The 12160-nt window shown below is 62.6% G+C and overlaps 1 protein-coding gene across 1 annotated transcript in view; it reads left to right on the top strand.

The window, feature by feature from the left end:
* The first annotated feature begins 342 nt into the window (after nt 1-342).
* Nucleotides 343-12160, top strand: part of SYT2 (synaptotagmin 2) — an 81367-nt gene continuing 69549 nt past the window's right edge. The window contains exon 1 of the mRNA XM_043924112.1: nt 343-514. The gene's annotated coding sequence lies outside the window, so the exon portion shown is untranslated. The remainder of the gene's footprint in view (nt 515-12160) is intronic.

Below are 12160 nucleotides of genomic sequence, written 5' to 3' on the forward strand. Positions count from 1 at the left end.
CCGCCCGGCCCCGCCCTCCTCCGGGCCCCGCCCTCTGCCCCGCCCCGGGCTACTCTTCCTCCGGGCTCCTACCCCACTTCCTCCCGCCCCTCCTCCGGGCTCCGCCCCCACTTCCTCCCGCCCCGTCTCCGGGCCCCGCCCATCCTCCGGGCCCCCGCCCAGGCCCCGCCCCGGCCCCGCCCCCACCACCTCCCCGCACTGCAGCGCACTCGGCGGGTCGCGCGCCTCCCTGCCCCCTGCCGGTCCCCGCCCCGGCTCCGCCCCACTTCCTCCTGGCCCCGCCCCTGTCCCGCCCCCATCACCTCCCCGCACTGCAGCGCGCTCGGCGGGTCGCGCGCCTCACTCGCCGCGGCGCAGGCTGCAAGCTCAGCAAGTCTTGCGGCAAAGACACTCCGGCCGAGTTGGGGCCGGGGCGCCGCGGGACTCCGGGCCGAGCGGACGCCCCCTCGGCCGTCGCCGGCAGCCCGCCGGCCCTCACTTCGGGGACACAGGTCCCTCCTGGCCGGCCACCCCGGTGAGTCGTACCGCCGCAGTGAGGGGCGCCGACCGCCTCCTCAGAAGTTTCTGCTCCTCACCGAGGGGCCGCGGGTGGGGTCCGCTCCCGGGGGCGGGCGGTCGCGGAGCTCTGAGGCCGGGGGTCCCGGGCGCCCGCACCGTCCTTTGGGGGAGTTTGCGCGCGTCCAGATGAGGCGTCTGGGGAGCGGACCCGAGAGGCGGGGAGCAGCTGCTCTGCGGGTTTGGGGCGGGAGGAGGGGGCAGCTTCCACCCTGGGTCCCCCGGGACAAGCTGCAGAGCAGAGAGCCGGGCCGACTCCGCTGCACCCCCGGGCTCTGCGCCCCCGACCCTCTTCCCGCGCCTCGGGGACGTCCCCGCTCCCGTCTCGCCCACCGCTGCGCGCCTGAGCGGTCTCCAGCCGAGGTTCTCTTTGCCTCCACCTCAAGCTTCGGGGACCCCCGGCCCCGCCGTCGTGGGGGGGAGCAGGGAGGGTCCTGAGCTCCAGGAGGTAGAGACCCTAGATCGGGGAGACGGCGCGGAGGCAAGCCACGGGTGTGGTCTGCAATAGAGGGTCCGGAGGAGCTGGGGCAGGGATGCCAGGGGGTGCAGGCGCCCCTCACCTCTTCCAAATCTCATGACTCAGCAGACCTAGGACGTCCCGTCGCGCTGCAGCCCTCCCCCGCGCTGGGCAGCACTCCCGCCACCCGCAGCTCTCCCCGCACTGGGCAGCCCAGCCCTCCTCCCTGCTGGGTACCCAGGCCCTGGAAGCACAGATGCCTCTCCCCCTCTCTAGACCCTATCATTTACCCCCACCTCCGCCTCTGTTCTTGCCCCAAATCTGGGCACAGAGTGGTTATTTTTTAACTCCAGAGACATGGCTTATCCCTTCTCCTTCCCCATTTTCATCCCCACACGCCACAGGTGCGGCCAGGACACCCCCCGGCCCATGATGTGGGGGGCACCAAAACCTGGTTTCTCCCCCTGCAGCACACCCCCTCCCCCGTCAGGGAGAGGAGAGCTGCTTTCCCTGGTGGTGGCAGAGATACAGGAGCGCAAGGACAAGGAGGCGCTGACCCAGGAGGGGGCACTGCAGTGAGGAGAGAGGGCTCCCCACCTGGAGTGAGGTGGGCTGGGGGACAGGAGGACCTTAGGATCTGGGGACACTCAGAGAGAGGAAGGTGGGCTAGGGTCTGACGGGGAGCTGGAGGGCGTCCTCCCCAGCCCCGCTGCCCCCCTGAGGGGAGCCTCCCATGTGTAACAGCATGTCCTCTTTCCACAGAACTGGCCCCCAGGAACCTGGGTACTTCATCAGAGGGTGTGACCGTTAAGAGCAGGGCATCCTTAACCCTCCCAAGTCATCTCCCCCTGCTTAGGGCCACATCTGACCTCCAGGCTGCATCTCTGTTACCCCTAGAGAAGCCAGAGGGAAGAGTTGTCCCCAGGGCCCCTAAGGCCCAGCCCGGGGGCCAGTGGGAGGGGCAGGGCAGCTCTGATGCAGTGGGACGTGCCTGGTGTCCTGGTGAGCCGCAGCCTGGCAGGCCCTGCAAGCTGCAGCATGGGTCTGGGCACCCAGGTGAGTCAGCGCCAGGGGTCCTGGCCAGGCACACGGCAGCCGCCCAGAGAGCTCGGCCTGGGCCCCTGCTCTCCACGACCCTGGGGAGTGACCAGAGCTGCGGGGTCCTCTCCCTGGGCTCCTCTCCTCCGGGGACTAGCCTCTGCCAGGTTGGCTCTCAGGCAGATGCCCCAGGGGGGCTTAGCTTTTTCTGGCACCTGTTAGGCTTAAGGTTCGCATGCTCCCCTTCTCCAAGAAGGAGCTGGGAGCTTCTGGAAAGCTGAAGCAGGAGAAAGAGATAAGTGTTCCACGTCTAGCCTCATGTGGACCTGGCCCCCGTCCCCGGGAGGAGGAGCCCGACTACTCTGCTAAGAGTTTCATCCAGCAGTCCAGGGCTTTTTCTTAAGGCAACAGCTTTTAGGTTGAGGGGGCAGGTTATGCAAATACAACTTTCAGTGTTTCAGCTTCGGGGTCTGCTGCCCACAGATCAGGACCGGGAAAGAGAAAGGTGCTGGTGTTTCCCCACAGAAGAGCTCGCAGCTGACTTCATCTGAGTGCTGCTGGCTCTATCCCCGGGCACAGTGCGTACCTCGTTGTGCACCTGCGGGGGCAGAGAGACCCTTTCGGGGGGGTCTGGAGCTGGGGCCAGATGCCCTGACCTTACACTGTGGCCTTCCGCCCTCAGGCGGCTTCAGGCAGATGCCACAGGGCTGTCCCTGGCGTGGCAGAGACCTGCAGGAGCCCCCACCCTGTCCTCTCCAGGCCCGCACGCCCCACCCCAGGCACGCCTGACTTCTCATGCCCCTTCATGCTCTCCCTGGGCTCTGACGTCTCTCAGCTGGGACCCCTCAGAGGAAGCAGGCGGAGGAGCAGCAGGCCGGCTGGGAGTTCGGGGGGATGGTTAGGATGGTAGGAAGGAGGCTGGGGCTCTGGGGCTGGGAGAGTGGCTCAGCGACGCCTCCCAGGCAGAGCACCCCCGCCCTGGGCAGAATGTCCTCGTAGGTGGTCAAAGGCTGTGGGAAAGGAGGAACTATTTCACCTGGCGTTGCAGCTGGGTCGTTGGACGTTCCCAATGTCAGGTCCAGCTACAGCTGGGCTTGCTTTTCATGAGCCAGACAACTCAGGGGTCAGGGTGATGTGGATATGCTTTCTGAACCGAAACGGCAGCCACAGGGAACAGCCGTGGGTGTTTACCCGGTACAGGGCGGTGTTAACATAGGAAGCAGGCATGCATGCATGCCAAGTCACTACAGTCATGTCCGACTCTTTGCGACCCTATAGACTTGTAGCCCACCAGGCTCCTCTGTCCATGGGATTCTCCAGGCAAGGATACTGGAGAGGGTTGCCACGCCCTCCTCCAGGGGATCTTCTTGACCCAGGGATTGAACTCGACTCTCTTACATGTCCTGCATTATCAGGCATGTTCTTTACCATTACGACACCTGGGAAGCCCAGAGGCTGGGAGCCCTACAGACCTGGGTTCAGATCTCCAGGCCATGAATTACAGAGCATGACTTTATTAATTCAGCCAGTGCTTATTGGCGAGGACTGCCCTGTGCCCGGCTCTGTTCCGCTCACTGTGGACACTGGTGTGAACACAGCACACGTTCCCCGGCCAGCTTGGACTTTGTGTTCAGGGGCCGAGGCACGTTCCTCAGCCTCTCTGCGCAGCAGTTTCTGTGTCATTCCGCCTTTAGTTTTTGAGGGTCTGTCTGTGCTTGGCGCTGGCAACAAAACAGACCTGGTTGCTGCCTTCATGGCACTTACAGGCCAGCGAGTAACTCAGTTAGACAGATGATTACATGGGTGATTAACCACAACCATGACAGGTGTTAGGCGAGCACACAGGTTGCTTGGAGAGCATATAATGGGGTGACCTGACCCGCCCTGGTGGGTCTCATCTGTAAAACAGAGCTGATGACACTTGGCCACAGGGTAGGTAAGCTCTCAGTACGTGGCGACTGTTAACACGTCCCACCGGACAGAGAGAATCCTGAATTCCCTCCGTGAACCGTCATCGCACAGACACGCAGCTGGCACTGCTCCTCCACCGGTCGGGGAAGCTGGGCTCCAGGCCCACGTCCCCTGAGCAGGAAGCCTGTGGGCTCCTTGGAGGAGGTCCCGTCGCAGGTGTCGGTCTGAGGCACTCACGCTGGCCGTGGGCGACTCAGTCAAACTCTGCCCTCAGTCGCCCCGTCTGCTGAATGGAGATAAAGCTCACGTGGGTGACCCCGGCTCTGGGGAGGATTAAACAAGCTAATTCCTGTAGTGTGTTTGGAACAGTGTGGAGTGTGGCGGAGCCAGCTCAGCGCCTTGTCGTTATCAAGTTGCTTCTGCACACAGACCAGGCTCTTTCTGGGTTCCCCAACTGAGGGGAGCCCACCCCTCACCCCCGGCTTTTCTTCAAGACTCAAGAGAAGGAGGGGCAGCTGTCACTTCCTCAGGGGCCATTCCAGCATCTCGCCCCCCCAGCTTTCAGCCTTCCCAGCTGTGTCTTACCAGAACTTAATTTCTGGGAACGGCTTGTCCCAGAATCCATTTTCACCCCTGCACTGATGGTTCAGGGGGTGGCCAGAGTGACGGGTAAATCTGGATCCTTGGTCGGAAACTGCCGGAGGGAGCCCCTGGCTGCCAGCCCCTCCCCTGAAGACGTCTGAGCTTCAGCCAGGTGTCCAAAGTTACCCACCAAGAAGGACCCCCAAATACAAGGGCCACAGAGGGGTCCCAAGAGCCCCCTCCTTAGAGCGCCTCCACTGTTGCCCCCTGTCTGGCCCGGAGACCATCTGACCAGACACCAGGCAGGGGCCAGCCCTGACCGCTTAGGAACGTGGGGCATCAGTTGCTGGGGCCAGTATAATGGCCACTGAACCTCAGGGGTTTGCTGCCACCAGGCAGCCCCAGACTGGGGGTCCGGCTGCGGTTGTAAAGTCAGGGCAGGTTGTCTCTGGCTGCCGGTCGGTCGGGCCTCGGAGCTCAGCGTTCCCTGCGGGGGACACGGAGCTGGGTGCCCACCTGCTGTTTTCGGTTCCCCCTCCCTGAGTCCACCCCCACGGTGAACAGCATGCAGCTCCGTCCCTGTGGCCCTCAGGGTGGCCTCCGCAGCCCTGTTTCACAGTGAGAGGACGGACGCCCAGAGAAATTCTGTGACTTGCTCAGGATCTCAGAGCACCTGCTCCGGGGCGGGGCGCGGCTCTGGGCCCTCAGATCACTCAGAACTTTCCTCCCGTCAGCCACCCCTCCCCATCTTCCCGCCGCTCCACCTGCACGGGTCCTCAGGGAGGGGAAGAAGGAAATCAGGCATCAGACGCCTGATGGAATTGCTGGAATTGAATCGGCCTCCTCCCCTGCTGCGGGGATTTCGTGGGACTGGCTGTGGGGCTTTGGCAGCCTCAGGAGCGCCTGAGCTGAAGGGGCGGTGGGGGGAGGCGTGGTGGGTGCACCAGAGGGGTGCTGGGGCCTGGCCTCAGCAGCCTTTTCTGACAGCCTTGGCACCAGAAGCCTTCACAAGGTCGTGATTAGGTAATTACAGGCTTCTTCTGACAGCCAGGATATAGGTCTTCATGCACGTGTGTGTGTGTATAGATGTGTGTGTATACACGTGTATGCTTGCACACCTGGCACTCATGCATATTGGGGCTCTGGGGACCGAGAGGGAGCTGGGGTCTGGTTAGTGTCTGACTTCCCCTCTGTCCCATACAGGTCCGAGAAGCTGGGATGCTCATGGGACTCACAGCCCCGCTCCCAGGCTGGCGGGGGTGGGGTGGGGGGAGGGGGGATGGACCCCCCACCGGTCCCACCGTGCCCCTTCCTTCCTCTCCCAGTGTGGACAGACTGAAAGGGCCCAACGGTGCTGGGAGGCTGGGCCATACCACACCCTCTCCAGCAGCCTGAGGGTGCCCACAGGGCGGGGGGCAGTGCTGGGCCCCGAGACGCTCCCTGCCCAGGACAGCTGCCCGCCAGAACCAGGTTCCCTCAGGGTGGGCAGCCCTCCATCCCCTCCACAAGAAGCCAGGAAGCCTGAGCCCCTCACCCAGCCCTCTGGGACCAGGGTAGGACTGTGGCTGGTTGGGGGGCAGCTCCCCTCAGGTGTTTGTGGGGAGGACACCTCTGCTTGGGACGGGGCCTCCTCTGGACACGGAGAGCCCTCACAAGGCTTCCAGAACTGGGCTGAAGCAGTGTCCCCGGCGAGTCAGCAGTTAGGGAATATTGCAATTAGCGTATAACTCCCCCATTCCATGCATTTGTATGGAGTGTAGCGGCTGCAACTGTGAGCCTGGCCCTGGGGAGGCACTCAGCCCTCCCGCTCCCCGCCCCCCGCAGGCCATGCATGAGGCCCATAGGCCCCCAGGTATCCCAGGTGTCCTGCTTGCCTTGGCACAGGTGGGCACGGGGCAGGCTGCCCAGCGGTCAGCTGTGGAGGGAGCGCAGAGTCATAGCCGACAGGCGCGGGGAGGGAAGGAGTGAGCAGGCAGCCCCTCCTGATGACTTTGCTCTGAACTGATGGCCGCGGGTCGGGCGCCTCCTCCCTTTGGAAGCTGACCGGGGGGAGCTGCTTTCCTGCTGCTGCAGGGAGGAAGCCCTCTGTGAGCTCCCCTCAGCATCAGCCATGTCCCCTGACCCGCCTGTCTCAGGCTGGGGGCCGGGCCCACAGGTTCCCTCTTCCCACCTGGAGGGGCGGGTCGTGCCTGAGGGATGAGGGGCTGGGGGCTCGGACCCTGGAAGGAGGCTGGGGACCTGACACCCAGCCTCCCGCCGGGAGCCCAGGAAGGTGCAGGTGTGGCGGTCCACGCGGACGGGAAGCAGGGTGAGGTGCCGGGCATAGGCCTGCTCTCCCAGTTTGCTTCTCCCCCGGGGAGGAGAGGCACCGCTTTAATGAGGCTGCCCTGGTTCTGAATCAGGCCTGGCCTTGCAGGAGACGGAGGGGAGGCATGGTGGGAAGCTGGGTTCGCTCACTGGTGCTGGGCACTGGGCTGCTGGGGGCCAGGGGCAGGGCAGCCACCCCCAGGTCTGCGCTTCCCGGGGATACCCCGCCCGTGGGGCACAGGCAGTGAGAGCAGCCAGTCCACTCCTGCAGAACCCGGGAGGCGCCCCGGCTCCCCCTGGGGTGTGGAGGGGGCGAGAAGGCCCCCCAGTCTGTGCCCCACGGTTGCCTGTCCTGCGGCTGAGATCTCGTGTGCGACTGGAGTGGATGGCCCACGTGGGGACCAGGCTCTCATTGCGAAGTGGAGACTGACAGGCGGGGTATGGCCTGGGGCACCAGTCCATGAACTCCTGGGATAGTAGTTCTCAGCATGGTGCACCGACCCGGGGGGCCCTGGGCCTCGGGGCTGAGATGCAGAGTCGGTGCTCTAGCCCTGGCGGTGACAGAGCTTGGCCTGGCACTCCTGCGAGGCCGAGGGCCCACTCCTCTCTCTGCGCCATGAGCCAGGTGCAGGCAGGCCCGCGATGGGCCCTGCATCTGCACAGCTGCGGCTGCAACTCAGCGCCCTGGGCTCCAAGGCGGGAAGGACGGGAAGTCTTGCCTTCTGTTCTGTGGCTTTCGCACCTCTGGCTCTGAGAGGCTGCGGTCAGATCACCCTGGGAAGATGAGTGGAGCGTGGGGCCAGGAGGCCTAGAGCCACTAGAAGGGTGGCCTCTGGGTGAGAGTGAGCGCTGGACCAGAGGCCCCACGTCCTGTTCCTTGTGGTCACGTGGGGTGAGGGACCACCCTGGCACGTGGCTGCTTCCTGGTCAGCTGTCCTGGGCTGCCCACCAGAGTCCAGGAGTAGGGGGAGACCGAGACGGGAAAAGACAACCCCTCCTGTGAGAGGGATCAGTGGAGCAGTGTGTCCTTTGCTGGGGGTGGGTGTTCAGACCTGGACGTGCTCCACGGGATTTTCCAGCTGCAGCGGGAATTCTTTGCTCTCTCAGCTCTGCCCCATTCAGCTCATCCTCCCCGTGCCCCTGAGATGACTGGAGGTGGCCCTGGGCTGGACCAGTGGGCAGAGAACTCAGGAGTGATTGGAGCCTCTCTAGGGTCACTGGGGACCCCCAGGGCTTGAGTTCTGCGGCCCTGAACTCTGGCCTTAGAAAGATCCGCGGTGCCCCTCGCAGCCCACACGGCCTGGCTTCCCTCTCAGAGAGCGTTTCCCTCTTGTCTGGGTTTGGGACACATCCAGGCATGTGGCTCAGAGTGAGCAAGATCCATAGTGCCACAGACAGCGCATCACTCCTGCTGCAGTGTGGGCAGCCTGCCCGTGGGCCCTGGTCCCTCTCGCTGCCATTCCTTGGAAGTCAAGGATGAACTTGACCCTGAGGCTGTACCTTCAGGCCGCAGCTCCTCCTGCAGTTGATCCAGGGCTGCGGGGCTGAGAGGCAGGGGCTGGCAGGAGGCAGTGAGACAGGACTTGGGCCTGCCCTGATGACACGTGCTTGGGAAAGGAGGAGGGGAAAGGCACGCATGGAAGCGTGTGGACTCATGCAGTCCTTTCAGCAGCAGGCTGGGCTCGCCTGGAGCAGGGGCCTCTCAGAGCACCGCTCAGCCTCAGGAATCCCTTCTGTGTCCCAGGCCTCGGGGGCAGGGGGGAGCGTCCTGACACTGGCAGGCCCCCAGCCTGCAGCCCTGCACCCATGTGCCCCCAGCCAGCCCCAGGCCTGCACTCACTCACACCCCAGGAGCGTCCTGGCACCCTGCCAGGACCGAGCGGGCCGGCCCTGCCCTCAGAGCCCTCAGGTCTGAGGGAACTGGGCGGTAAACAAAAGAGGGTCACTTCGTTACGATTATGGTAACTGGTGTGGAGGAAAAGCTGCCCAGTGTCCCGAGGGTTTACGACAGGGGCGCCCAGCACGTGGGGTCCTGGGGCCCACCCTGACGCATGGCTGTGGAGGGGCCTTCTCTGCAGACGGGGTCCCGCGGGCACCGGCGTGGTGTGCTCTGCCTGTGCGGCAGCGTGCGGCCTGCAGGGTGGTCGAGGGGGTCTCTCCGTTGGGGGCAGGCTCTGGGGCTAGAGGGGCTGGGTGTCACCTCTGCGTGGTTCCAAGGTGGCCTCCGGCGCTCACTTTCCCTCTTTGTCACTGCTCCTTCCTCTGTAAAATGAGGAGGTTGGGTGAGGAAATCTCGCTGGCCCTCCTCAGAGCCCCAGGAAAGTGTCTGTGGTTTGCAGAGGCCAGACTGCCTTTCGTCCCCTGAGGCTGGAACAGGGATTCGGGACGAGGAAGACTCCGTGACCCTCGCTGCGGAGAGCAGGGGATGGAGGCCAGGCTGAGTGCCCGGGGTTTCCCAGGTGGCCAGCATCAGAGGTGGAGACAGACAGGGCCAGCCACGGGACTCAGGGTGAACATCAGGCAGGTGATCAGATGGGTGAAGTGAGGGCGTTGGACAGACGCTCCAGAGAAGCAGAGAAAGAGCCTTTCAGGGAGAGTGTTTGTGTAGAGGCGGCGTGGTGGATGACCTTCCAAGGTCTCCCCCTCAGACAAGTCTGTGGCTCCCTCCTCGCCTTGCCACTGATGTCAGCGCCGTCTGGGTGTCTCTTGGAAATGAGTTTTGGGGCATAAACTGTCCCCAGTTCACGTCCCTTGATGACACATGTGGCTAACTGTGAGTTGTCACACTCCATCACATCGAGCCCAATTACACCTTTGCTCTCTTGTCCTGCTGTAATAGAAATATGGCTTCTGAGAAGTGTATTAGTTGCTGGTGGTGTGATTGCTGGGGAGGCTGGGCTTGGGGGTGAACGGAGGCCAGGGCATTTGATGCTTCAGACCCAGAAACGAGGGCAGGAGACAGACTCCCCGGGGAGCCCTGGGACAGTGCTGTCCCTGGAAACGGGGGCGATCAAACGCCCGCTCCAGGGGCCTGTGTGTCCTTGGGCTTTCTTGTTGCCATTGCCCGTGGCCACAGGTTCTCCATGTGTATGTGGGTGGGGGTGGCAGTCCGGTGAACCCCCAGCCCACTTCCAATGAGGGAGACTCTCCATGTCTTTAAAAATGATTCATGAGGTCAGAGAGGCCATAGGATTAACCTGACATGTGAAGTATTTCAAGTGGATGCAGAGGGCATTTCTGAAGAGAAATGTGGTTGGACGTTGTGACAGAAGACCGAGCAGGTGGTGAGACGGCCTTCCAAGAGGAGGGGCTGGGCCGGGCTAGGTCTGGAGAGGGTAGGCTGACCAGCAGGACTGCCGTGGTCCCAGGGTCTCTGCGGGTGTGGGGGTGGCTGTGTGGGGACAGCCGAGTGCAGGCGGGTCAGTGAGGGGGAGGGCGATACGGGGTGGAGGGGCTTAGCAGGGCGATCAGCGCCGGGGGTGGTCTTGGGGTAAGGGAGTGTGTGTGAGAGTCAGGCCTGCAGGAGGCCTGCAGGCAAGTGCCCCTTCCACCCATTCTGCTCATTTAAACCCAGGAGGCTGGTGTCTCCTGCTGAAGTAGCTCTCTTTTGGGTGTGGTCCATTCACAATTGCAGAATGTTTGCCCTGCACAAGCCACCATCACTCCACCTCAGGGCTGAAGGGAGTCGCGAGCCAGGTCCCTGAGGAATATGGCTTCTCCGTCTTTCAGCAGGGACTCCAGTCTGGGGTTCTGGATATACTCAGCCCCCTTCTTTTCAACACAACCCTGATATTTTTCCAAATGTTCCCAGTGAATCTCAGGGTTTATGCTAGAAAAACATAAACCTAATCTGAAGTTACTGTGCCACTAACAGAGGACGGATGCTCAGTGCTGTAATGTTTTGACCCCTTCCCTCACTGGACTTCAAGAACCCACAGGAGGGTCATAGTCCTTGGACCCTTGGTTTTGGACTTTGGACGTGTGACCTTGAAAGATCCTGACACCTGACCTCCAGCCTCTTGACAGGACCCTTCTGAATCGCCCCACATCCTTGAAATGCCCTCCTGTTACCCACATAGCCTCCACATTTCCCTTGTGTATTCCTCCTCCTGAGGCTCACCGGGTCAGTCCTGTCTTCTTGCTTTTAGCTGCTCTGAAAGGATCTCCGCCCCTCAGATCAGGTGGCCCTGCCCAGTTCAGGCAATGAGTAGGTTGGGAGGGTGCACTTCCCCGTCTCCGTGGTCCAGGACAATTTTCTGTTCATTGTTGTTTTAAATCTATTTTTTTTTAAAATCAGAGGATAATTGCTTTATAGTATTGTGTTGGTTTTTGCCATATATCACCATGAATCAGCCAAAGGTATACGTATGTCCCCTCCCTCTTGAACCTCCCTCCGCTTTAGAAATAATTATTTATTTTTAATTGGAGGATAATGATAGAAGGATGGAACCCCCCAAGGCCGCAGGGTGCTGAGAACGCGGGCCGCGGTGTGCGGCGGTTCAGCACCATGGACAGAGCCCCGCGCGGCTCCCTGGAAGGATGGTCTGGCTGGCCGCTCCCAACCGCTGGGGAGACGGGCGGGGTGAGGGGAAACCTGGTGCGGTGGGCACTGTTCCCGCCCCCTTCTCCCCCGGGTCCTTCTGTTTACAACAGAACGGGGCGATGGGCTCCAAGCACCGCACAGTGAGCCCCAGTGTCTGCATCGCCTTCACCACGAGGCCTTTAACAGCAGCATGGCAGGCGTGGCGCGGGTTGGTGGGCATTTGGCTTGCGGGTGTTGGGAATACACAACCTCGGGTCCTGCAGCCTGGCTGTGGTCTCCCAGCGTCAGTGACTTGTTGATTGTCTTTGTTCTGATGCCTCATCACCCGTTCCTCTCGTGCAGCGTCCAGCCTGGGGTGGTGGGAGGTGCCAGCTTTTGTGGTGGGTGCTGTCCCGTGGGGGTTACCCGGGGCCCCTGCCCTGAAGTGAGGCTGGAATAGGGAGAGGGCTGCGTAGGGATTCGAGATCGGTGGGTGGGAGCAGGTGATGGAGCTGCAGGGTGGAGGCAGCTGTAGCTGGGAGGAGGTGTGGGTGGGCAGGATGCGATGGGACCCAGTGCCAGGGAAGGTGGGCAGGGACTGGCATTGCTCAGGACTCAGAGGGCCCTGGAGCAGGGCGGCACTGCTTTCCAGCGTCTCGATGCACCTGGACAGGGTTGTTCCTCTGCTTCCAGAGCTCAGGACACCCTTGGGTGGAGGAAGCCTCTCCTGCCTCTGGCCCTTCCCCTCCACCCTCCCACCCACAGTGCCTCCTGGACCACTGTATGCC

Source organism: Cervus elaphus, chromosome 14 (genome assembly GCF_910594005.1).
Source record: "Cervus elaphus chromosome 14, mCerEla1.1, whole genome shotgun sequence".
Classification (NCBI taxonomy): domain Eukaryota; kingdom Metazoa; phylum Chordata; class Mammalia; order Artiodactyla; family Cervidae; genus Cervus; species Cervus elaphus.